Source organism: Gadus morhua, chromosome 5, assembly GCF_902167405.1.
Source record: "Gadus morhua chromosome 5, gadMor3.0, whole genome shotgun sequence".
Taxonomy (NCBI): domain Eukaryota; kingdom Metazoa; phylum Chordata; class Actinopteri; order Gadiformes; family Gadidae; genus Gadus; species Gadus morhua.
The window spans coordinates 8,325,852-8,348,658 of NC_044052.1; the positions used below are offsets into that span (position 1 = coordinate 8,325,852).

The 22,807-nt window shown below is 47.6% G+C and overlaps 1 protein-coding gene across 3 annotated transcripts in view; it reads right to left on the minus strand.

The window, feature by feature from the left end:
- The window catches only part of tiam2a (TIAM Rac1 associated GEF 2a), a 72,480-nt gene extending 50,103 nt beyond the window's left edge, over nucleotides 1–22,377 (minus strand). Inside the window, exons 1-2 of one of the 3 annotated variants that reach the window (XM_030355778.1) lie at nucleotides 20,968–22,377; nucleotides 271–369 (exon numbers count right to left, since the gene is read on the minus strand). The gene's annotated coding sequence lies outside the window, so the exon portion shown is untranslated. Of the gene's footprint in view, nucleotides 1–270; nucleotides 370–647; nucleotides 954–4,510; nucleotides 5,554–20,967 lie in introns of those variants that run through there. The other 2 variants (XM_030355777.1, XM_030355780.1) reach the window with 2 other exon arrangements.
- Nucleotides 22,378–22,807: the final 430 nt, after the last annotated feature.

Sequence of the window (22,807 nt, forward strand, 5' to 3'; positions counted from 1 at the left end):
CAAGACACGCGTTTCATTACGTTGTAATGAAAAAAGTTGGCCCAGGGACCCGCCATGTTCCTCTAAATGTGACTCTAGCGCGCTGGCAGATAGCACTGTGGCTGCCCCTGTTCTACAGCGATTACATAAGAGCTTGGGGTTAACACTAAAAACCCTTCAAAAGTATTTAGGCGTTGTATGTTATGTGACTTCATCACTTAATTTTCTATACATATTTTAAAGCAGATTAAAAAGCAGAAAGTAATCCCACTGTGGATGGAGTTAACTTACCCGTTTTAGAGACTTTTTTCAGAGTGTATCCTTCGTGTGGGCAGCATCCTCTGTTTCCCCTTGCTCTAAACACACTTTTTCATTCAGGGTCACACTCATCTGAAGGAGAAACAGAAGGAGAAGAAACAGTGCCACGGTTACACAGTTTTCCCAGAACAGTTGTTCCATTTAGCCGGTCATTACGATCATGGGGACAACATTTAAGCACGACATAAACACCTCATTCTGCGAAGTCAAGTTAAACGAATCAGAAGCCAACAGACTTCACTCATCCAATTTCATCTAAAAATAAGTCCATTCAGAAGGTGGAGTTCAGATAGTGAGCATTGAATTAAGAACACGTCCTCATCAACAGCAGTTAACAAATCAAATGTTACCTCCACACATGGACAAAAAGTCCTCCCTAGTATCCACACACGCCGAGGTGACCAGGGTCCTCAGAAGCCAAGCCAGTGTCTGAGTGCTAGCCCTGCCCAGAGACTACTGAGGACCCACACTCCTGCCCCCGCATAGTCTTCAGCGCTCCGGCCATCCTTCCCAGCAAACTAAACATTACTTGCATTTTTCCAACTCCGCACAGAAACGATGACGTCGTGTTTGATCCGGTTTGGGAAAATATTTTTTCAAAGGCTGCTACAGTTTGCCCTTGTTTATTTTTGAAAGTTGGAGCTGATGCTCCCCCTCTTTTTTTCCCCCATTCCAACGGTCCACACCACCAACTTTGTCAGAGACTGTGGGGGGGGGGCACTTCCTTTCGCCACATCGACAGGAATTGTGAATCAGCGTGACTCCTCACTGTGTGTGTGTGTGTGTGTGTGTGTGTGTCTGTGTGTCTGTGTGTCTGTGTGTGTGTGAGTGCGCGCGCGCGACACAACCCCTTACACGCTTGAAGCTCACTCTCCAGGAAACCTTTCACACTGCGCTCATGACCGTCAAGTCTGGGTGCGCACGTACAGCCTGTGCGGGGTTACGGCCGCGAGCATCCCACTGCCAAGAGCCATAACCTTGGGGATTAAGTGATCTAGGGCATTAACAGAGAGTTTATCTCCCTTGCTTGGAAGCACCATGACTCGCAAGCGCTGGTAATGAGTGTTCTCTCGCTGAGCAGAATGAACTACAGTACGTACAGGGAGAGAGGGGAAATGCCACGGTGGAAACTTGGAAGGCTTGACTAAGGGAATGATAACACACCCCTGTACAAAAGTAGAAAGGCGATAGTTCTGTGTCAGGGCTGATATATCAAATATGACAAGGAGCCAATTACATATTGCGCCGTTCTAATGAAATTATCTATCCCCCATTAGGCTTTGCTAAATGAGCATGAAGTAAACAGCTGGTAACTTGAAGCAGTGTCATGGGACTATATCGCTGTCCAATGTTACGACAGAGCAAGTTAAGAGAGCGATAATGAACTTGAACCTACGGCCATCCCTAAGCTTGGCTAATTGTGGTGAGAGGACTTGCCGAGTGCCTCGCTGTGCGAAAAAGCAGAAGCGCTTTGATTTATCAACCACCAACACCCAAAACCATTTCCTGTCTTTGCCAAGACACGAAACAATTTGGTAAATTAACCGACGGTGTAAAATTAATTAAGGCCAAAGGGGAGTCTAAAGTCACTGCACATGAATGAGCCAAACAAAGCTCTTTTAACACAGCAAACCAGCTGTGAGGCAGAGAACAGCTGTGCACTACGCTGCAGGAGTCGGCATAAAGGTTGTTGTCATTCTTGTCACAAGGGCCACTTTCTTCCAGCTCTGTGACAGACACTCTCTTACCAACTTTATTCAGGGTAGACAAGGCCTCCGGTATGAAAGGCCCAAGGCGTGGCGCCATACGAACACACACACACACACACACACACGTTTGCCTTCTAGTGCGACTTGAACAGGGAGCATTGTGGTGGCGATTTGGGTGAACAACAAAACAAGTCCCCTATTTAGTGGACAAACAAACGCTCAAACACATACACCAGGAGCTTGGTTTCCAGATTTCCCCTCCCTGGCTTGAGCCCCTATTCGGTCCCTCTCGACTCAAAGGGTTCTTCCCGCCGGCCATCTGCTTGGGAGGGCAAGGGACGACTAGCAACGCACCGCTCCTTTACAAACCCTTTGACCTGCCATTCTTCCCCTCGCTGCCCTGCCTCCCACCCAGCCTCCATGTTTAGTCTGGAGGCATTTAGGTTGAGGTTGTGAGCGTCCGAGCGTGTGTGTATGAGTGTGTGAGCGTGTTTGTGAGTGGGTTGGTTAGTGGGTCGATGGGTCAGCCCGTCGAGTATATACAAATCCGTATTGTGCCTGAAGTGTGGAGCCCATTGCCTACTCCCAGAGGACAAAAAGACAAAAGAGAAAAGACGATAAAAATAAGACGTATCGAAATTATGATTGGGTTTGAGGCTGTATTGATTGACTGAGAAGTCACTTCAAAATGAGGTTCCTGAATGGGAAGAGGAGCTGGAAACCCTGCACGTGCACGCCCTTAATGGTTTTCTCACCTCACGTGACCTTGAAGGCAAACTTGAGAAACAAAGGTGGGGGGGGGGGGGGGGGGGGAGTGGGAGAAAGTATTGACGCAGCAGTGTGAGGCCACGAGCTTACCCCCCCCCCCCCCGGAGAATCAGAGCGTCGAGTGTGAAATGGCATGCTGCCGCTGCTGCACTGGCCTTTCACCCCTTCTGCTGCGCTTCCTCGGAGATGAAGAAGTGCTTAGTGGACACGTCCACCCCGGGTGAGAGAGGAATCACGGGCGGGAGGAATCAACCATGGAAACCGTTGACTCATCCTATTGCCACGACAGCGTGGCCTTAGGGGAAATTAAGGTACTACACTACAAACGTGGCAGAAAAAGAAATCGAAGAGAGTGTACAACACTGGGAAGAACAGCTGCTGTAGCAGCAGCAGTGGCAGCAGCGTTCCTTCGAAATGTGATCCGAATTTGAGGAGGGAAAGGGGCTCGACTGTCCTCTGAACGCATTTTGGCGGGAGGAGTTCGGTCATGTGTTTTTGTAGAGAGCCCGATCGCACTGCCTTCCTGCTGTCAGAGACACAACCCACGGGAGGCCCATCTCCTCACCTCCCTGTCGCATGGGGACGGCCACTTAAAGGGGCCCTGAACTCAAAGACATGGCAACGGCCCACCGGGGGGGCCTTTCAGAACACATAAACAGCCAGAACAACACGTCGGGATGTGTCCTAAAACCGTGTTGGGGGAGCCTTAGAGCATGGCATATCCAGCTGATTCCTGTCATATTAGATTCAGAGTGTTCCTATGCTTGTTTCCTCGCGGAGGAGTGTGTTTTCTCTATGAATCACCCCGGCTGCAGTCCCCATAGTACGGCGTGGTGGCAGAGTTTTAACTTTATGGCCCCTGGTCGGCAAGCATCCATCAACGGGCTTGTTAGCGTCCTTTGGACCTTTTCATTATAAATTTAGAAGGTCCAGGAACTGGCCCCTGTCCAAAAATGACATGGCGCCTCTTGAATGATTTATAAACACACAAAAAGCAGTGCACCAAACCATCCTAGAGTGGTTGGAGCCGGGTCACTCAAAACATTTCAAGACCCTCCTTCTCAGACGACGTGGATCTTGGAGCCCCCGTTTAAGCGAGCGCACAGTACTTTCGCCACACCAAACGAGGTATAAACGCCAACTCGGCTTGTATTTTTACTCATCAGGCTTAATTACACTCTGGTGTGTCACCTTGGGTGAAAGCGGGCACGTAAAACGAGTCGACGGGTGAGAACACGACGTAAGTGACATGGGGTGAGTCGGCACTCTTGACGCGAACCGGGCATAAAAGCTGACGACGGTGAACACACCGTGAGGCCAGGTGATAACAAGCCTCCTGAGAGTATGTGTCAGGCCCAGTGTTAAACCTTAAACTCTGCGGTCTTCGACCGACAAGGAAATAACATGCCTCCCACAGAAACCGCCACATAAACATCCATCAAAACATATCCCATCGCCGAGACTGTCTTCCACACACACACACACACACACACACACACACACACACACACACACACACACACACACACACACACACACACACACACACACACACACACACACACACACACACACACACACACACACACACCAGCCTCCACCTGTGCATCCAGACAAAGGACAATACAAGCCAACTTTTCTTCCCCCCCATTCTTTCAGTCTGCGAGTTAATTCCACCAAACAAAAGTAACAAAGGGAGTGGGAGGTACGCTGGCAGACAGCAAAACATCTCTTACCTCTGTGGTCCCGGCTTTAATCTAAAAGCTCTTTGAAGAGCGGGCGAGTGGAGAGCGAGCCGATGTTCACTGATCTTAAAGTGGATTCTGCTGCGGAGGCTCACAGAGACTTAAAGCGACACACACACACAAACTCACGAACACACACACACACACACACACACACACAAACACGCACTCGCCCTATAACTGAGTCACTGCCACAGCAGAGACACACGTGGAAACTCCCTCCCCTAGAAGCGACTCCTCCCAGGGTATCCCCGGGCAACAGGGAGCCCAGAGGGGAAGTAAGAGGGGGCTAGATGGGAGGAGGGGACGCCCCCTCCCCCCCCGGTGAAGACTCTATGATGACCAGCATCCAGTCTGGACGGGACTATGGATATAGATCATCACTGAGATCAGATAAGATAGCTTAAATAGATCAATAATTATGTGTAGCTTTTAATAAAGGGTAACAACAGATAATAAGTATGCATACTAAGTATTGATTTGAAACATAAAAAAATACAAATAAACGCCGTACACAGGCACATCTTAAAAGGGTGTGTGTATTTGTGTGCGTCTTCTATTTCAGTTACATCTTAAGTAGTCCAAAGTACTCCAAAGTGCTCCACTAGCAAACAAGTGTTGCTGATCCCTACTTCCCCCCCTTAAGCCTGCTTTCCCATTGGGCGGCCAGGAAGATGCCTGGCGTGTCCAACCCAATGGGTTGTTTGAGGCGAGATGGGCTGGCCTCAGCAGCGCCTGGGAGGAGTGCACTGGAGCCACGGACAGAATGACTGACGCTCTTCTCCCCAAATAACCATGATGACCCTTAGCCAGTAGGTAGCCAGGGAGTGCAGACACGCCAGTCTGTCAATCTGTCCCGTCTAAAATACCGTCTCAGGGGTAATTAAAGGGCAACTGGTCTTGCGGCGACCCTTGGAATTTGAATGACCGCTGTGTGCTCCAATGTGTCATCCCTCACATACAAAATAACTGTGGTCACATTCAAAACCGTACCCCCGCTCAGAGATGACTGCCACGACTCCAAGTCCGAGGACTTCAACGAACAGATTATGGTATTTGTATGAAGAAAACCTTTGGACCAAGTCCTGGCTGAACGATGGTCCAAAGTCACGTGCACCCCATCCCCTAGTGTGAAAGAGTCTTCACAAACTGAGCTGACTCAGCACTGAGGGGAGGTCAGCGGGCGTCAGCGGTGGCATTAGCATCAGCGTGGCGCGGGCCACAGTGTTAGTGGATTACCAGAAGACATTGTGCTAGACACAATAAGCCTGCACTGCTGGGAGCCGGGATGCTCCTCAAAAGCCCATTGTCCTGCAAATCAGGCTGCTTGAAGGGGTCCAACGCAGAGACGTTGCATCCCTGGAAGAGGCAGGGAGCCACACTGCGGGCTGTAGGGAGTCAGAGCAGGGAGAGAGAGAGAGAGAGAGAGCACCGTGTTGCATATTCATGCGGAGCAGGTGCTGCGCCGTCTAATTTAAGAGTTGCAAAACGGACTGACCCCCTAATCAAGAATAATTAGGGCCCTTGACGAGCCGTTTAAGGATCATATTAAAACCCCCCCTACGGTATGCAGGCTCAGACTGCCCGAGCCGCCCGCTCCAGTGCCACGGAGCCCCCCTCCTAGGAACATCCCACACACAGCCCTCCACCCCCGGCACCGAGGTACTGACGGTCGTAGACCGCAGGGAGCAATGGGGTTGTCATTTGGCTCTTCATGTAATAGTCGGCGTTCCGCGTGAGCCAAGTCACGTGATCCACAGCCGACAGAAGGCACGGATGAGATTGTGGAACAGAATGTTAATCAGTGCTACAAAAGTGTCGTCTTGTTAATTGATGGTGAAAAAGATGGGAAGTGGGATAGACAAGCATCCTCGTATCAAACTTATCTTAAACTACACAGAATTTGCAGGGCAGTGAGATACCACACAGGGAGGAGGGGCTGGGGTAGCAGGGCTTAAAGTTCATCACGGGACCCTTCCTGTGACATTGTGCCTCAATAACGACGTTAGAACTAGCCACAGGTACCAAGAGCCCAGATCAATTCAATCTAGTCAGGCATTCTAAATCAATGGACCCCATTCATGTTCAGAGTAGGTTGGTATATGTTAATGAGTAGTGAACAGGGAAAAAGGCTTTATTTAAAAATCAACATAACCTCAACAGACCAGCCCTTCAAATCGAAACTAGCTTGTTTTGACTCCAAGAATATCCTGTGGAACCTAGCTGGGATTAGAGCTAGACGGGGAGGGAGGGACAGACAGAGCAAAATAAAATGGGCAGAATATCCTCCTCATCATCAAGTATGCCAGAGCATTCTGTCCCCCTCCTAAACAGTGTGACACATCTATTGTTGTAGCCAGGGGCTGTTGAAGAGTTGACTGCATTGATCATTCTGCTCTCGAGGGACATAAGCCGCACATGCACAGTGGGAGCCAGAGATTTGTAAACATAGCTTCCAGTAGCGGGAAATAAAATGAGCTTAATTGACGATTTTAGCACAGACGGCTGCTCCGCAATGCCTCAAAATTTGGATCACGCAAACCTGGAGGGAAATTACAAGTGGAGCGGCTCTGCATAGGCGCGGTGGATGGAATAACTGTCTGCCAAGTTTTAACTTCTTAAAATTGGCTATAGATCCTGCCTGATCTTTAAAACAAGGGTCAACGTGTGAACCTTAGCTTTGCATTATTAGCCCGGGCCTAGAGTACTTGCTGAATTTGCAGAAAATACTGGGGTGGGAGACAAGCACATTAGCGCTCTAATCCAAAGCTTTAATTAATCAATCCCAGCCTTTACCCCACCACCCCCCCCCCCCCCCCCCCCCCCGACAAATTGATAAATGTTTATACGGCAATATTAAGTACATGAAGTTCAATACGCCGCAAATAGTGTGGCCTACCCATGAATCCGTCATGTCTTTCATTTAATATTTGACTTTAAACTACCAACGAATCCTACCCATATACATAAGAAGACATCTGAACTGACGATGCAAAAAGACCAGTTTCAGTTTGGATTGAGAGTTGTGCTAATGAAAATGTAAGTTTGGATGGAAAACTTTTGACCAATGTTTTCCATCTCACCAGCTCAGCGTGGACATGGCCAGAAATGGATGACCCTTTTAGTGAAGTGCGTGTGTGCGCATGTACTTGGTCCCATTATGGTGTGGATACATAAATCAGAAAATATGCTAGAAGAATAACTGGCCATGGTTGAAAACCACGCTGTGTAAGCAAGTGCATGAGTGTGAGTGTGAGTGTGTGTGTGCAACCCGAAAACGATCCTTTTCCGTTCATTAAGCTGCTTAATTGGGGGAAAAGCTGAAGGAATGCCAATATGCACCTGCAGTTTCCCAGCTGTTTAGATGACCTCTCTCTTCCGCCCACTCTCACACACACAAAAGCTGTACCATATCAATCATGAAGCTTGGCTAGAAAGCCTTAACTTGCATCAGAGATAATATACAAGCATTTCTGCATACCATTATACATGCACCTGATCAGGGCTTTTACATAGGATATCTGATGCAATAAAAATGTGAAATATAGCTTCACTAATATGTGTTCACCAATAGGAAAAAGATCCAGCATCATTTGACTTCAGCCACCACTAGTGGGGGTCGAGACCCCAGGTTAGGAACCAAGAACAGCTCTAATTTTTCCACAAACAAAGACCCTTCCAGTGTATCTAGGAAGATAAACAGGATCCATTATTATTTTTACCCAAGTGTGTAATTTGAAGATTGACGGTTCTCTGCAACTCAAGACTGAGAGACTAACGTCGAGAAGAGAGGTTTCAACATTCCACATGGATGGATTCTCTATGAAATCTGACGCAGCAACTAATAGGTGTGCAAACTGGCCAAACCCCAAATAGCAGGGCCACATTTACTGACGCATTACCAAATCCCCATGATTCACAGAGCAGAACCAATGCAGACCTCACCACAGCTGAAGCAGCTCTGTGTGAAAAGAAACAAACTGATCCCAGGAAACGGTAAAACCACATGTAGGGGCTTAACAGAGGATGTAAAGGAGAACTCTGCTCGGACAAGAAATAATAAAGGAAAAATTCCTAGGTGTCATTTGAGCCAAGATATTCACCGAGATACTTAAATGAAGTGATTAAGCCTAAAATGAAGTGATTAACTTTGTAATTGATTGAGATTTCAAAAGTCATACATTGAATTTGTACGACCGAGCATGTAATTCCCCCTGCAGAGTTCACCGGTGTTGGATCTGTCTCCCAGTTCTGTTGGACGGACGGCATTGTCCCAGAGGTTGAACTCCACTGCGGCTGCCCGCTGTGTTCAGGGGCCCAATCTGTCATCAGGCTGGTCACAGTGATCCCTGCTGATTAATGCCATCAGCTTAAGACTCGCTCCCTCATTACCATGGCAATACCCTCTCTGTAGTGTGCGGCAACTGGAGGAGCTGGGCCCCACTCTAGGCTCCCCGAGGTGATCCATCAGGGGAAATTGACTGGCAGGGGCCCAATGTCGGGGACACGGAACGGGTGGCTGGCGGTCAATGAAATTCACTTGAGGATTGGGGTAAAACAATGATGTTCTGGTGTGGGGGAGGGGGGGAAGGGTCGGGAGAGAGACGGATTCACGAGTGCATGCGCACAAGCGTGTGTGCATAAATAACCCAGGAATGCGCAAATAAAACCCATCCTTCAGGACCCATCCTTCAGGTGCGGTCAGTGCACAGTCTACACATCTGCCAAATAAAGAAATGATTATCACATTATTATGGAAATTTAGCAATTAGTTCTTTGTGCAGGGAATGGTCAGGTTAAATGCTTTTCTATTCTGAAAAAGGATCTAATTGTAAAAAGTTATTTTTGGAAAATAAACTTTTGGAAAATACACACACACACTCCAATAAACAAGCACCTGACACCCGGGCAAATAATGCAGACGGGTAGAGCCCAACTGTCTGCATCCAGATGCTAAGTGTGTGTGCACTGCCCCCCTCACCCCAGAACCCATCGATCAGTGCCAGAGACATCCCATCTGAATTCTTTAGGAGCTCTGACGCCTATGTGGGGAATGCCTCTGTAACCCTCCCCAGAGGGGGGAGTCCTCTATCTAGAGACACAACATCACCCGACACCCTGGATCCAGTTTTTCTCCCCCACTCCGGGCCTCTAACTGCACGAGGCATCTTCGGCAGTGTCGGTTGATGGATCATGCTGAGCAGAAAAAAGCCAGAGGACAAGCCGTTTCTAATGGTTATGGTAATTCAAACATTAGCCGTCTACGCCGGGTGCATTGCAAATGATCTGACATTTTTATTACATTTTAGGCGCCGGCATAAAGCCTGAAATACCCTCAATCATTCAGTTCCTTGTGATCAAATTACCTGGCATGATCATAGAGCCCCTGGGGTTATAACAGAGTCAGATACACAAATAAGGTGTGCACCTAGAAAAACCAAATAAAACGTCAAAGGCAAAATGATGAAGCAGGCTGCATTAACAAACTAAAGAGATGGTTGAGGTCAGAGATCATCCATTTTGTGCAAAGTCTGCATTCCAATAACCTCTAATTGGTCACCGTCACGTCCACCAAGACCCTTAAAGCAAGGAGTAAAGCTGACGCCAATACGGTGCCTTGCAGATATTCCCTTCGCCTAGACTCGCCCGGTTGGTTTGCCCGTCGTGGTCAAGGTTAAGCCAGGGAGGAACAATAGAAGCAGGACTAAGCTAGCTATTAAGGGGCCATTAACCGAGGTAATTACACTTGACACTGGAGCCTTGCTTTCACCCTGCTGGCAGCTTCCTAAGGACTCCCTTTGTCGAGGGCTTACAAGGAAACCTTTTCACCGATGCACTGTTCGGAACATTTCGCAAATGTCGTTGTGTCCCTAAAAACCATCAAAAAGGAGAGCGACCATGCCATTGCTATGGCATCAGCAAGTGTAGTGAGCAATGAAGTGGTTACCCTTTATGTATCGGCAGACAGCGTGGCATTTTAATGCGGTAAGGCCTTGGTTCCCTGGGACTGGAGCCAGCACATTCTCCTCTGTCGTTGAGGAGAGCATGTCTGATAGTAAGGGTGTGGAAAGTGGTCCGGGGGGGGGGGGTCAGCAGCCTAGGTGGCAGGACCTCCGTGAGAGCAGTGTAAACACTGGGCCACAGTCGCCGCCACTGAATAAACCATGGAGCAGATTCAATCTACACTCGGGCTGTACCTTTGTGTTTGCGTTAGCCAGGTGTCCCACCTTCATCTACTACATGTGTACTGTGTGTGGATGCAGATATGCAGCCCTGTACAAAATCCTGTGAAAGCACATTCTGCTTGTAGTAAGACACGGTGTGCGTGGGTGGCAGCAATGCCGTTTGCAAAACACAGTACATCCCGGTAACCTTTTAATATAAAACAGTTTAATTTAAATGAACGATAGGAGGGTTAATGCTAGTCTCAATGCCGAATGCTGTAACATCCTTTTGTGACTCACAGGACAACCTCCACTCAGCATGCATGACATAAAGTGAAGAATGGCAACAGCTGCACCAAAGGCAGACGTAAAAAACAACTCGGCTTTCACTGAACAAGCTTACATAATACATGTACATCTTATCAAAAAGTGTTCACTCCCAAAGTACCAAACCAATTATGGATTATCTACATGTTTATTACAAACCCAACCCTTTATTACAGCACCCCTTATTGCCACCACTTCGGTGTCTAACCTGCAGCTGACTATTGACCATTGACCTAGCTTCGGAGAGCACTTGGGTATTATTCTGCACGCTCAGCGTCTGAGGCTGATCGGTAAAAGGCTTGGCGACGCGGTCACTCCAGCTTTGGAGGTCTTACGTTACACACACACACACCCCCCCTGCACAAACTCGGTGTTATACACGACAAATGTGATTATGTACACCAAGCGTGTTGTGCAATCAAACTAGATTGAAGGACGGACACACACACACACACACACACACACACACACACACACACACACACACACACACACACACACACACACACACACACACACACACACACACACACACACACACACACCTTATATGGTGGTCTTTCTCGTAAGGAAAGACCACACCGTCTTGAGATACATGATGCAAAATGCGGACCACATTTACACCCACCTTGATGGGGCCTTCATCCCACTCCATGCTAGCAGGTCATAAACCAGCGCGCAGCTGGGCACATGAAACTGTTTAGCGACTGTTAGTTTCATGGGGTGCCGGGGCTTGGGAGTGTGTGTTTGCTTAAAGGAGCTTTATTACTGACTGAGCAGTGATGAGGCTGTTTTGACAATGAAATCCCCGGGGGGAGGGCTTAGCACCTGTTGTTGGTTTGCATATCTCCCTCTCTTTCTTCGTCTCTCCCTCTCTACGAGACTAGGTCAGAAGAATACGGGTGGGAAACTAAGCGGTTGTGTGTGTGTGTGTGTTTTCAGTCCTTTGAGCAGTTTGTTTATTAAAGTTTTGCCATGAATTATACATAAAATTAGTTTATTGAAGGAGTCTGGGCAAGATTACTGCTTTAAATGGGATGGCTTTAATGTGTAACTGGGGTTCCTCAAAGCTTCAAACTGTGCAAATAGGGCGGGGGGCGGGGTGGGGGGATAGTCAATTCAAACTATTTTCTCATGTCACGAGAGAATGAGAGGCATGTGCACTAACCCAACCAGACTTACGATATACCTATGAAAATAAATAAGCTTGACCCTATTCTGGTCCTTATCATTCAATCCTTTGTTCAAACAGGAATGTTGTTTCTCAAAGCTGGTCACCTGGTGACTGGCCCATTTGGGCATCGATCGACATAATGGCAAAGAATGAGGCTAGGCTAGCCCGGGCCTGGCCAAAGATGCGGGTACAGTGATAGCAGATCATGTTGCATAACAGTAGCCCCCCTTCAGCAAAATGATTAAATTCCACCCTCCGCCGCAGTCATTATCGACACAACTATACAGCTCGGAAAAACGCCAATAAGCATCAGGCTCATTGGGTTGATCCGCCTCCTCTCTGCCTGCATAAGTGGCCTGCCTTCGCATGCATAAACCTCAGCAACAAATTAGTGAAGCATGCACATGGCGAATCTTAGAGCCTTGAGGTTGAATACGATTACATTCACCCAGCAACAAACCCACTCATCAAGGAAAAAAGTACTGCACCAAATCAACCAATCAAATTACATCTCCGGAACATCCTGCTGGTTCCCATAGGGCGGGCCGGAGGAAATCGACAGGCAGATGCTCTAACCAGCAGAGGTCACCGAGGGTCAAGCGGCTCCATTATGAGAGGACAAGAGGGGCTGTTTGTTCACGACCCTTTAGCTTCTGATCCGCGGTGGGCTTAGAAAGGAATGGATCCAAGCTATTTAAGCCCCTAGGCTACAAGCGGGACTACACAACAACGCCTGTTGCGCTCATAAAAGTGTCTGGGGGGGGGGGAGATCAGTCCATATCCAATTAGAGATTGGCAATAGCCAAATGAGCCGCACCAGCCCAAAGAAAAAGTCAGGGTTTTTCTTTCTTCAAAGAGGGAGGACTGCATGACTCATGAAAAGCGAGGAAGCCGTGTGAGGAGCCGGGTAGAGAAAGGACTGCTTAATGACCAAGACGTCCGATGACATCACATGGCTGAGTGTACGCCCGGTTTTCCAGCAGCAAGGCGCGGAGCGGGCCCTCTTTTTGGCTCTCATTTACCGTGTTATTAATAGTTGCGGCGCGGTGGTAATGGCAGCGCTAACCTCCATGATGTAAAATGTCACGATAATGATAAAGAACACGCCCACACGTTTCCAGGGAGGCCGTCTGGTCCACGCGAGCAGACCGCAGGGCTCACTGCTGCCAACGCACACGCACCCCTCTATTACCGGGAGGAGTGCCGCGCCGAGTTCAGGAGGACTGGAAGGAAATATTAGGATTGCTTGGGCGGAAACTCTCAGACAGAAAGTGCAACACAATATCACAGCTTCGAAACGGCCAAGATCTTATTTTGTGGCGTGTTCCTTGTTTTTACTGAATAGTTCCCCCAGTGTGTTCCCGCCGTACATATATCTTTTATCCATGTAAAATGACATTGTACCGGATATAATGAGAATATGTCATTCATTCAGACTACTTTAAACAGACATGTGTAAAACAGGAGATATGTTTTATTGTCTCTCCTCAGTAGACCAGCCGGTTTGGATTCCTACTGTTCAGTCAGACGATTCAAGTGGAAAGGAAGGGAGAATGAGAGTTCAGAACTCTGCAAAGCGACAGCCGCTTCCCCACAGGGCTATTCCATCAACACAGAGGCTGAGGGTCATGGGACCGCACTACCCTTAGACACACAGAGCCCATTATCGGGCCGAGATGGAATGCAGGCAGAAGTTAGCCTGATGCCACACAACATGTGTCCGACAGAGCCCTCCCCCCCCCCATCCCTACGTTCCCCAGCGGTGACGCGATCACGCAGGCTATCCACACACGTACACACGCGCTCACACAAACACCAGTTGTTCAACTACAAATTGGATTAGTGTGTTGTTTCCCCCTTATAGTGAGTCACGTCTTCCTTTTCCCTCCCCCACGGAGAGCCAGCCTAAACCCCAACATATCAGACACAGCCTTCCACCCCCTCCCCTCCAGACCAGCCAATAGAGCTCCTGTTGCAAAACCACTAAAGTTGGGAGGGGAAGGTGAAAGAAGTGCCAAAGCTACTAATCCTACGGGTATTGAGTGTCTGGGCTAGGCTGCAGTGAGGGTTGGGGGTAGTGGTGGTTTTGGGGGGGGGGGTCTATACATCATGTAAGCCTAGTCACAGTTCAGGAGGTTCCGGAATTCCTGCTCAAATGGAGTAGAGGAGGGCGAGCAACGGGAGTCTATAAAACACGCCGTCCTGTTGTTTTGCTTCCAGCGCCGTTCCGACGTGGACACGGAGGGAGAAGGGGGAGAGCAGGGAGTCGGGTTCTCCGAAGATGGCTGAATGTCAACGGCTATTATTAGCCACCCACACACACACACACACACACACACACACACACACACACACACACACACACACACACACACACACACACACACACACACACACACACACACACACACACACACACACACACACACACACACACACACACCTCAAAGATCATCAACCTCTGACTGAGCCTTTGTGAGGAATGACCTTTACCAAAAATAAAACTCTCCCGACACACTGGTGAGCTCACCCTGGCCAGACTAATCAAACTTTAAAACATTCAGCCTTATGGGATAAGCAACGGGGACATTTGTTCAGACGTCACCTGCTGACCGATAAGCATCAATATTGCAGGACTTTCCCAGGTTGCTACAAGTTGAGTGAGCAGAAACCGGTGCTTTGCATAATCTCTTGGATAGCGTTGAAATCTACACACTCAACTTTCACACAGAAACCAAATGGGTGGTTAAAACTATGGACCAAGTCAAGATAGACCGCAAAAGTCTAAAGCAAACTTTGGACACAGTAAACACTTCCAATTGACACAAATCATAGGCCTCAACACAGCCACCCCTCTACAACAAGATCCTGCCTGAGGAGGAGAGAGGTTAAGAAAGGATTTTCCCATTGCAGGAGTACACTCCGAACCAAGGAAATCCAGGCCGTTTGAGGGTTTTGAAGCCGGCCTGGGTGGCATGGAGATCTGGTTGAGCACTAGAGCTCGAGCAGCTCTCCTCCTGGGCCGGGAAGAAAGTGTGAACCCCTAGCGGTGGGCTCCACTACCCTGATGTCTGTCTTAGCATGGGTAGATTGGAGAGGAGGGTGTGTGTGTGTGTGTGTGTGTGTGTGTGTGTGTGTGTGTGTGTGTGTGTGTGTGTGTGTGTGTGTGTGTGTGTGTGTGTGTGTGTGTGTGTGTGTGTGTGTGTGTGTGTGTGTGTGTGTGTGTGTGTGTGTGTGTTTATGGTGGAACTGGGACATTCTGGGCGACACGGAAACACAATACGAGGCATAGAGAGACGTAGAAAGCGAAGACGATACGGAGGGGATTGTAAAATACAAAAGCCCACACACATTATCCAACTGTGGCCTGGCCAGCGACCCACTTGGCTCTCTCTACGAGCTGACTGAAGAAGAGATGCATAGTGATGCCCAACAGACTTCGTAACCCGACTCCAACCAGTATTTCCATTATATGTAAAGCAGAGTGGGATGTAAAAAAAAGAAAATAGCCAGGCCAGACTGCCACCACCAAAAGAGGTTTGGGGTTTGACTTGACGGCGCCACACAGCTCGACGTGTCCGCAGCGGTTTGCTTCTCCTGACGTGATGCGCTTCATGTTCCGAAGTCTTTCGCTGGGGTTTCCCCGTACCCCTGCTGGCCAGCCAAGCATCCACGCCAAGAGAGATGATATGACTCCGGGAAGGGAGTGATTTGGACACATCGGCCCCGTTTAGGAAGAGCTTCTTTTCAATAATAAACGAAAGAGCAAACCTCAAAGAGCTTTGATTGAGCGTGTGCAGTGTGAGGGTGCCAGAACGGCCGGTGACCCCAAGCAATCTGGAGGCGGACTTTGTTTAGCCGGGCCGGGTGCCAAGCGACTGAATCAACATGACAAGACTGGGGGTCGGAGTGGTGGTGGAGGAAAGGGCTTATCTTGCCTGGAGATCAAACATCGCCGGCTCTCAAATGGGGCGGGAGTGAGAGGGCCGAGTAATGAGCCAGCAAATGCACCTTAACGTACCACCGATAAACCTCATGTAACTTCTGCCCAAACAAAACCAACAAACAAACCACTAAAGCCTTTTGCGTGTAGCAGCAAGTCCCACAAGGACTTACTACATCCAGAGAAGAACTCACCAGACGACGTCTCCAAGGCTAAACCCAAGAGCTACTATCAATAAAGCAGCCTTTTCGGGATTCAAATGTATGAATACCAGGATAGCTGGGGAAAACAGGTCTGTGCGGTTAAGACCGTCCTTGCATTAGCCCTCTTTTGAACGTGATCCCCAGCATTGTTTAACAAACCCATCTCACAAAGATACAAAGGCGGGAGTCCATTCTGGCCCCGCCCTACACCAGTGAGCAGGTGGGCTGCATGTGCAGTAAATGTGTACCTAGCACATCCTCCATCCATCAATGGGAACAATGCAGGACACATGGAGGCACCAGGAGAGCCCAGGGTACGAGGCGTCCGCCTGCAGCACCAGCTGTGTTTGCCTTACCAATAGGCGCTCGGTTGTAAGTGGGACCTTATGGCTACTGGACTCGTGGAAGTAGCGGAGATCAATCACAATTACTATTGTTGTTTTGCTTGACTTGTAAGTGTGCGCTCCGAGCCGAGAGAGAACATTGATTTGATTGTCTTTCACATCAATGCAGACGTTTGGACGTCTTGTGTCACGGCACTACATGTGCTGACCATTTTTACTTTAAAAAGGAATTACACAGATGCATAGTGACTTGTGTTTTTTGGGTTTTTTAAGTGCATACCCATGTGAATAGCATGCAGCATGTCAAGCGAGACGCAACTTGACTCCGTCCGGCTCTTGCTCATAATCAAAGGCTCATCAGGGATAAGCAAAGAGGAGATAATGTACCAAGGAGAATTTGCTTTGAGCATAAAGGATCAGACAGACACACAGACACGCATCCCTAGGCTACAAAATAATAATAATAATGCTTCTTGCTTGTCAAAATGCCAGGCGTCATGTTGATCAACGGAGGCGCAGGGAGAATAATTATATTCTATTCCATTCCATTGTTCATACATCTGAATTAACGTACTGTGGGGTGTCCATCCAACAACTCATCAATCATGTGAATTCTGCTGAGGCGGCACCTTTACCAGACTGAATTATTATACATTGTCAGCCATTCACGATTATTGCATCCAGCGAAATTGTTACCATGGGTACCGTTAATGTCCCGTCTCCTAGTAACCGTGTGATTTATACGGCCTGATGATGGTAATGCTCATTGCCGGTTAGCGCACGTCTGTTAGCCTACACACATGTGCCTGGTGCATGGAAGACCTCCGGGGTCTATGTGCCGACCGGTCGCTTCGCGGGGGTTAATAGGAGCCCAACCCAAGAAACCCAGCAGCCTGGCAGCACTCCAACGCCTCCCTTCCTCCCCCTGTTCACCTGCTCTCACTGCAATCTCTCGCTTGGTAGGGCTGCTGCTGTCGGTTAAGCTCACCTCTGCCATTTAATCTTTGTTTTCTGCACTGAACCACACAGGGCGTTCGGCGATACGTGACCCCCCCCCTCAAAGGAAACACAATTTAATTAGGACCAGAGCATTAATCTCCATGCACAGCCCGCCCGGGTTTGTGTCTGTTTAAAAGGGGTGACTACAGGCTGAACGTGCGTGAGCATATCAGCTCCGTCACAAACAGGGTCCAGGCTTCGCCTTCCGGCAGGAGCGGGGTTTTCTGTTTTTGTGCAGCAAAGCACATCAGCTGTCTTGTGTGGTTCAGATTAGTGCCGCTCACTGAACAAATAAAAGTGGATGTTCTTCTAAATTCACCACCGATGAATTATGCAGTATGGACTCCTTTGGCGGCTTTTTCTGGGGTTCAATATATCTTTGTTTCTGGCCCAGGAGCCGCTATAAAACAGACAAAAGTACAGGAGCAGAAGTGGCCTCACCAAAACGAGTGCCAGGAGGGCATGCTGGATAACGGTATATCTCAGAATTCACTGACACACACACACACACACACACACACACAGAAACACAAACACACCCACACACACACACACTGAAACACAAACACACTGACACACACACACTGTGGTTGCCAGTGAGAAGTAGAGGCGGCCAGGAGGCTGTCAGCAGCCCGGCTTTGCCTTCACCTTCTTTTTATAGACGCTACTCCAGACATCGCCGCCCATAGTGCCATAAGCACACTCCAAACAACCAAAAATACAATCCCAGCCACAGCTGGAACAAAATAGAAACACACAAACAGCCGTCGGCCTGGCTAGATAGACGGTAGGCTAGCAGGAAAACTTGAGCATGGTGAAAGAACCTGAGGAACTAATACTTGAAAATAATAGAAACTGCATCATAGACAAAAACAAAGAACAATACTGTAAAAAATCTACTGCCCAATCGAGACAGCTCTGCAGACTACGGCTAGCGGAGGCTGGTGGGACAACAGTGCAGTGCCTAGTCAGCGATGTGGACCCCCCCCCCCCCCCCCCCCTCTGCAGAACCTCTCCACCCAGAGACATTATAAAAGCCTTGTTCCCTACTTACGGAATGTGACAATGAGCCCAGATGTTATCCTTGGCTGATCCCACGCATGCGCCACCTTATATGGAGAATAATGTGCCGGAGAGAAGACGTGAAACATTGGCGTTTCTCCGCTAGTGCGCTTGCACTTCAGAATTAACGATGACAGATATTACTGCACTGTTTTCACACGGGGCCGGGGAGCAGAACAATTCGAGGCCTCTGACTGTACTTGGCTTGTAGTCACACAATACAGAGAAGCATAACTTTCCCTTCAACTTAAATGTATTTGCTTATCCAAATGTCTCTGATGGCCATGAATGATGTTAAGCAACATGGACCAAATAATAAACTGTTATCTGTTGCCAACTGATTAAAGTTACGAAAGACCCTCACGCAGAATTAGAGGTGTGATGATTTGCAGAACTGTAATTAACAATTTCCCTGAGAGGAGCATTTTCAGAGTCAACACCGAACGTATTGTGCCACTGGTAAACAAACTTAAATAGACAGCCAAAAGCCAACATCCACACGAGAAGGTAAACGTACGCTGTCTGCTTACTGACAACTCTGGGCAGTCTAGTCGGCTCAGAGTCTTTCCCCCTCAAGCCCTCATCTCAGCCGAGTCAGAAAACAAAGCATTGAAAACAGAACGTTCCTCGTGGTCGGGCATTTTGAAGGAGAATAGGAGGCAGAACCACAGAGACCAAGGCATGTATGCTGCTGCATGCCCGCCAACCGACCCTGATAGAAGCAGTTGTTTTCAAAGAACAGGGCTCACATATTGGAGGCAAAACGGGCCGGTCATTACACAAGCCAAACAAAACATACCCCTCTATTCATATAAATAAACATCACACATACTTGTGCAGACCTCTTCAACTATTCCTTGCCTTCTTTGCAAAACAAAAATGATCATTGTTCCAGAATCTTTAATAATGGCTATTGCCATTGTATGCTTTATACACTGCAGTGTTGACAGAGTTGTAAAAGTTAATCTTGTTCCTAAAGTTCTGTCTGTAATCACGAATTATACCCAGGCTCTAAACAGTCCTTAGACTGATAAATGACCAGGCTGGCCGGGAACTCGCCAGGTCAAACATTAGCTTGTGATTTTATTAGGGGGTGTCGGGCAAGAAGAACCGTCAAAATTGTATTTCAGGGCGGGGCCTGGTGGTTACCAGGGAACGGGGCACTGGAAGCCAAAAGGCATGCCATGGTCCTTCCTCCCTGTTTCCCGGACTCTTGTTTGCTCTCGCCAGGCCCTTAACCCCAGGGGGTTCCTGGGGCCCTTTTGTTGTCTCTGTGTAGCAAGAGAGGCCCTCCACCTTAGCAGACAGCTACAGCACTCCCACCAACACACAGCAAAAGGAGGCCCAGGAGTTAAATCACCCCTTAAGTAACATCAGCAGAACACACCCCAACATTTACTGGAACGTCCATTACTGCACTTCTCCAGACTCATAAATCTGTATTAAAAAAGGAGTACAATAACAACCTGCCTATCACTGCTGCGTACAACGTGTTGGACATCTATACACTATTAATGAGTTTCACTAGGTGTACTTGCATTGATCCATTGTGTCAGTACCAGAATGAAAACTAAATTATTCAACACTGGCGCGCTTTGAATTAGTATCCTCAAAGGGAGGTTGGAGTTATGTGATATTATGATGGACGTCCGTAGACGGTGGAAGGGCACATTACACACAAAACATAAAAAAAAAAAAATCTATTTACTAAGTAAAGTCTGAGAGATTTATGACCAGGGTCATATTTAATGTCAGATGATAAGACTACAAAGGCGTTCATCTCGTCGCGGTCTATCTTTTCTTGAGTGAGGGGGACCCCCTTAAAATGCCTTGCTATTTGTTTTACAATAGGCCAGAGTGCACTGAGTTGTATGGGTATTCTAAGCTCATTAAAGCCGACCAGGTTATTTTCCATGCAATTTCATTCCAATTTGATCCTTCTTCTCATTTTTAAAAAATGTGTTAACGTGCACGCTCTGCTGCAACTTAATGGAAATCGAAATACAATGAAATTCATTTGTTCATTAATACTAACTTTTGTTCTCCAGGAAAATATACAAAGCGAACGTTTTTAATGCACGTTGTTAAAATACCTGTTTCAGAATTCACACACACTGAATCAATACGCACACTGACAACATTCAGAATCCACACACACACACACACTCACACACACATGTAGAGACGCTTCTTTGATTTGACTAAAACAAGTTATACCGAGCGAGCACCTACCGGTTAACGTCCGTTTTCTGTCGACATCGCCAAGTTTGACTCGTTGTTTTCCAGTTTCTTTTGAATCCCGAGTATGTATTTCTGTAAGGTTTACGCGAATATTTTGGAGTAGAGCGGAGCGGTGTTCCCCGGACGCGGCGCCAGACCCTGTGGGCTCTTCCCAGACAATGTGGGGTTAAACTCCTCCTTCCAAAAGACTCAGGAATCACGGAGCCATTTAAATGTCCCGAGTGTAGATTCTTCTCAAATCTGGCGTTATTTTACCTTTAAAATATCGTTTTTATTTTATTTGATCTTAGTTAACTTTCCAGGGAAACCTAAATAATGTCCGTATACTTTTTTCATTTTTTTCTTAACTCTATAGTTTGTTTTTGCATCGGTTTTTTTTTAATCTCATTTGTTTTTTCTCATTTTTGTATGCTTCATGTGCTTTAGCAATGCAATTGTACATTTCACATGCCTATAAAGCCGTTTGAATTTAATCAAACTTAATTTGGAGAACCACAGATCTTTCAATCCAGGTCAACCTGTCCTGTACCTTCACATGGGCAATCGAGTAAACATACTGATCAATCTCCTCCCTGCATGGTAATTCTTGTTGTGTTACATTCTGGTGCGTTGTGCATCTTGTCTCCCAGCCCGGTCTAATCTGCATATCAGCCTCTTTTCAGGTGTTGTCACCGGGCCTGAACAAAGATGCTATCTCTCTACATTGAATTAGTAGCAGCAGCCACATACTGTATCACCCTGCTAGCTCCACAGTAGACCTGTATCCCCCCCCCTGCAGAGCCTTTAGCAGTAGGCTACACCTTGAGTAATGGCTCCTTAGCACGTAAGAGAGGATTGGCTATACTAGGGTGTCGAGTATAGCGTTTGAACAAGGGTACAGTGTCTCTACTTTAATACTTTAGGGTCATGTTGTCATTTAGTCCTTCCATAGTACACACAAGGTGAAATAGTTGACAACAAAACCTTCGCCATCAAGGCTTTGCTTGGAGTTAGCATTATCTCAGCAAGTAGTAAGAAACAGGTGGAACGCAGGTTAAAAGAGATAGAAGACCCATAGTCTCCACTAGAACAGCCCCATATGGCTACCGCATACCAAAACGAGTTGAACTCTATTGTCTCTCAAGGATATAAAGTCATTCTACAATTTACAATTTACCAATCTACAATTGAATGACATACATAGGCTGCACTATTCAAAGGTTCAGGTAAGCAAAATGCATCCAAACGGCTCGTTAATTTTGCCCCAAAGCCAATTCTGGACCTCTTTATTCGACTTGATCTCCAAGGCATTTGATGATTTGTGGGGGCCTGACTCACTAGGAGCCATTTTTTGATTCACGGTGGACATTATGCCAAATCCAGGGGAGAGACAAATGGCCAGTGTATCAGGAATCTGTATCAGCCAAAAAAGGGATAGAAATTTTGGAAAACTGAGGCTCTGCAAACATGCCGGTGAGGGAGCTGGCCGAAACCGTCCACGTGGGGAAGCTTAAATTGAAAATCAGTGGAAGCAGAAAAGCCTTTGATACAGCATGGGGACCTGTGCTGGATTACTGTAAAGATCAGAGAGTCTGAGAGCATGGTATTAAGTCAGGACTATTGATCCAGTAATAAAATCGCCTGTGTGAATGTGTGCACTGTATTATATTTACTGATTCATTTTCCTTGTATTTTCCGACTTGTTTATGCTGCGTTATAGCTGTACCGTTCAATATTTATGTGAGCTGTCATCATGTAGTCGAAACGCATCTTTATGGCGCTGTTTCTTTGTGCTATGTCTGTCATGTTTCGTTAAAAAAATTAGAAAACAGATGTATACTGGCAACATAGC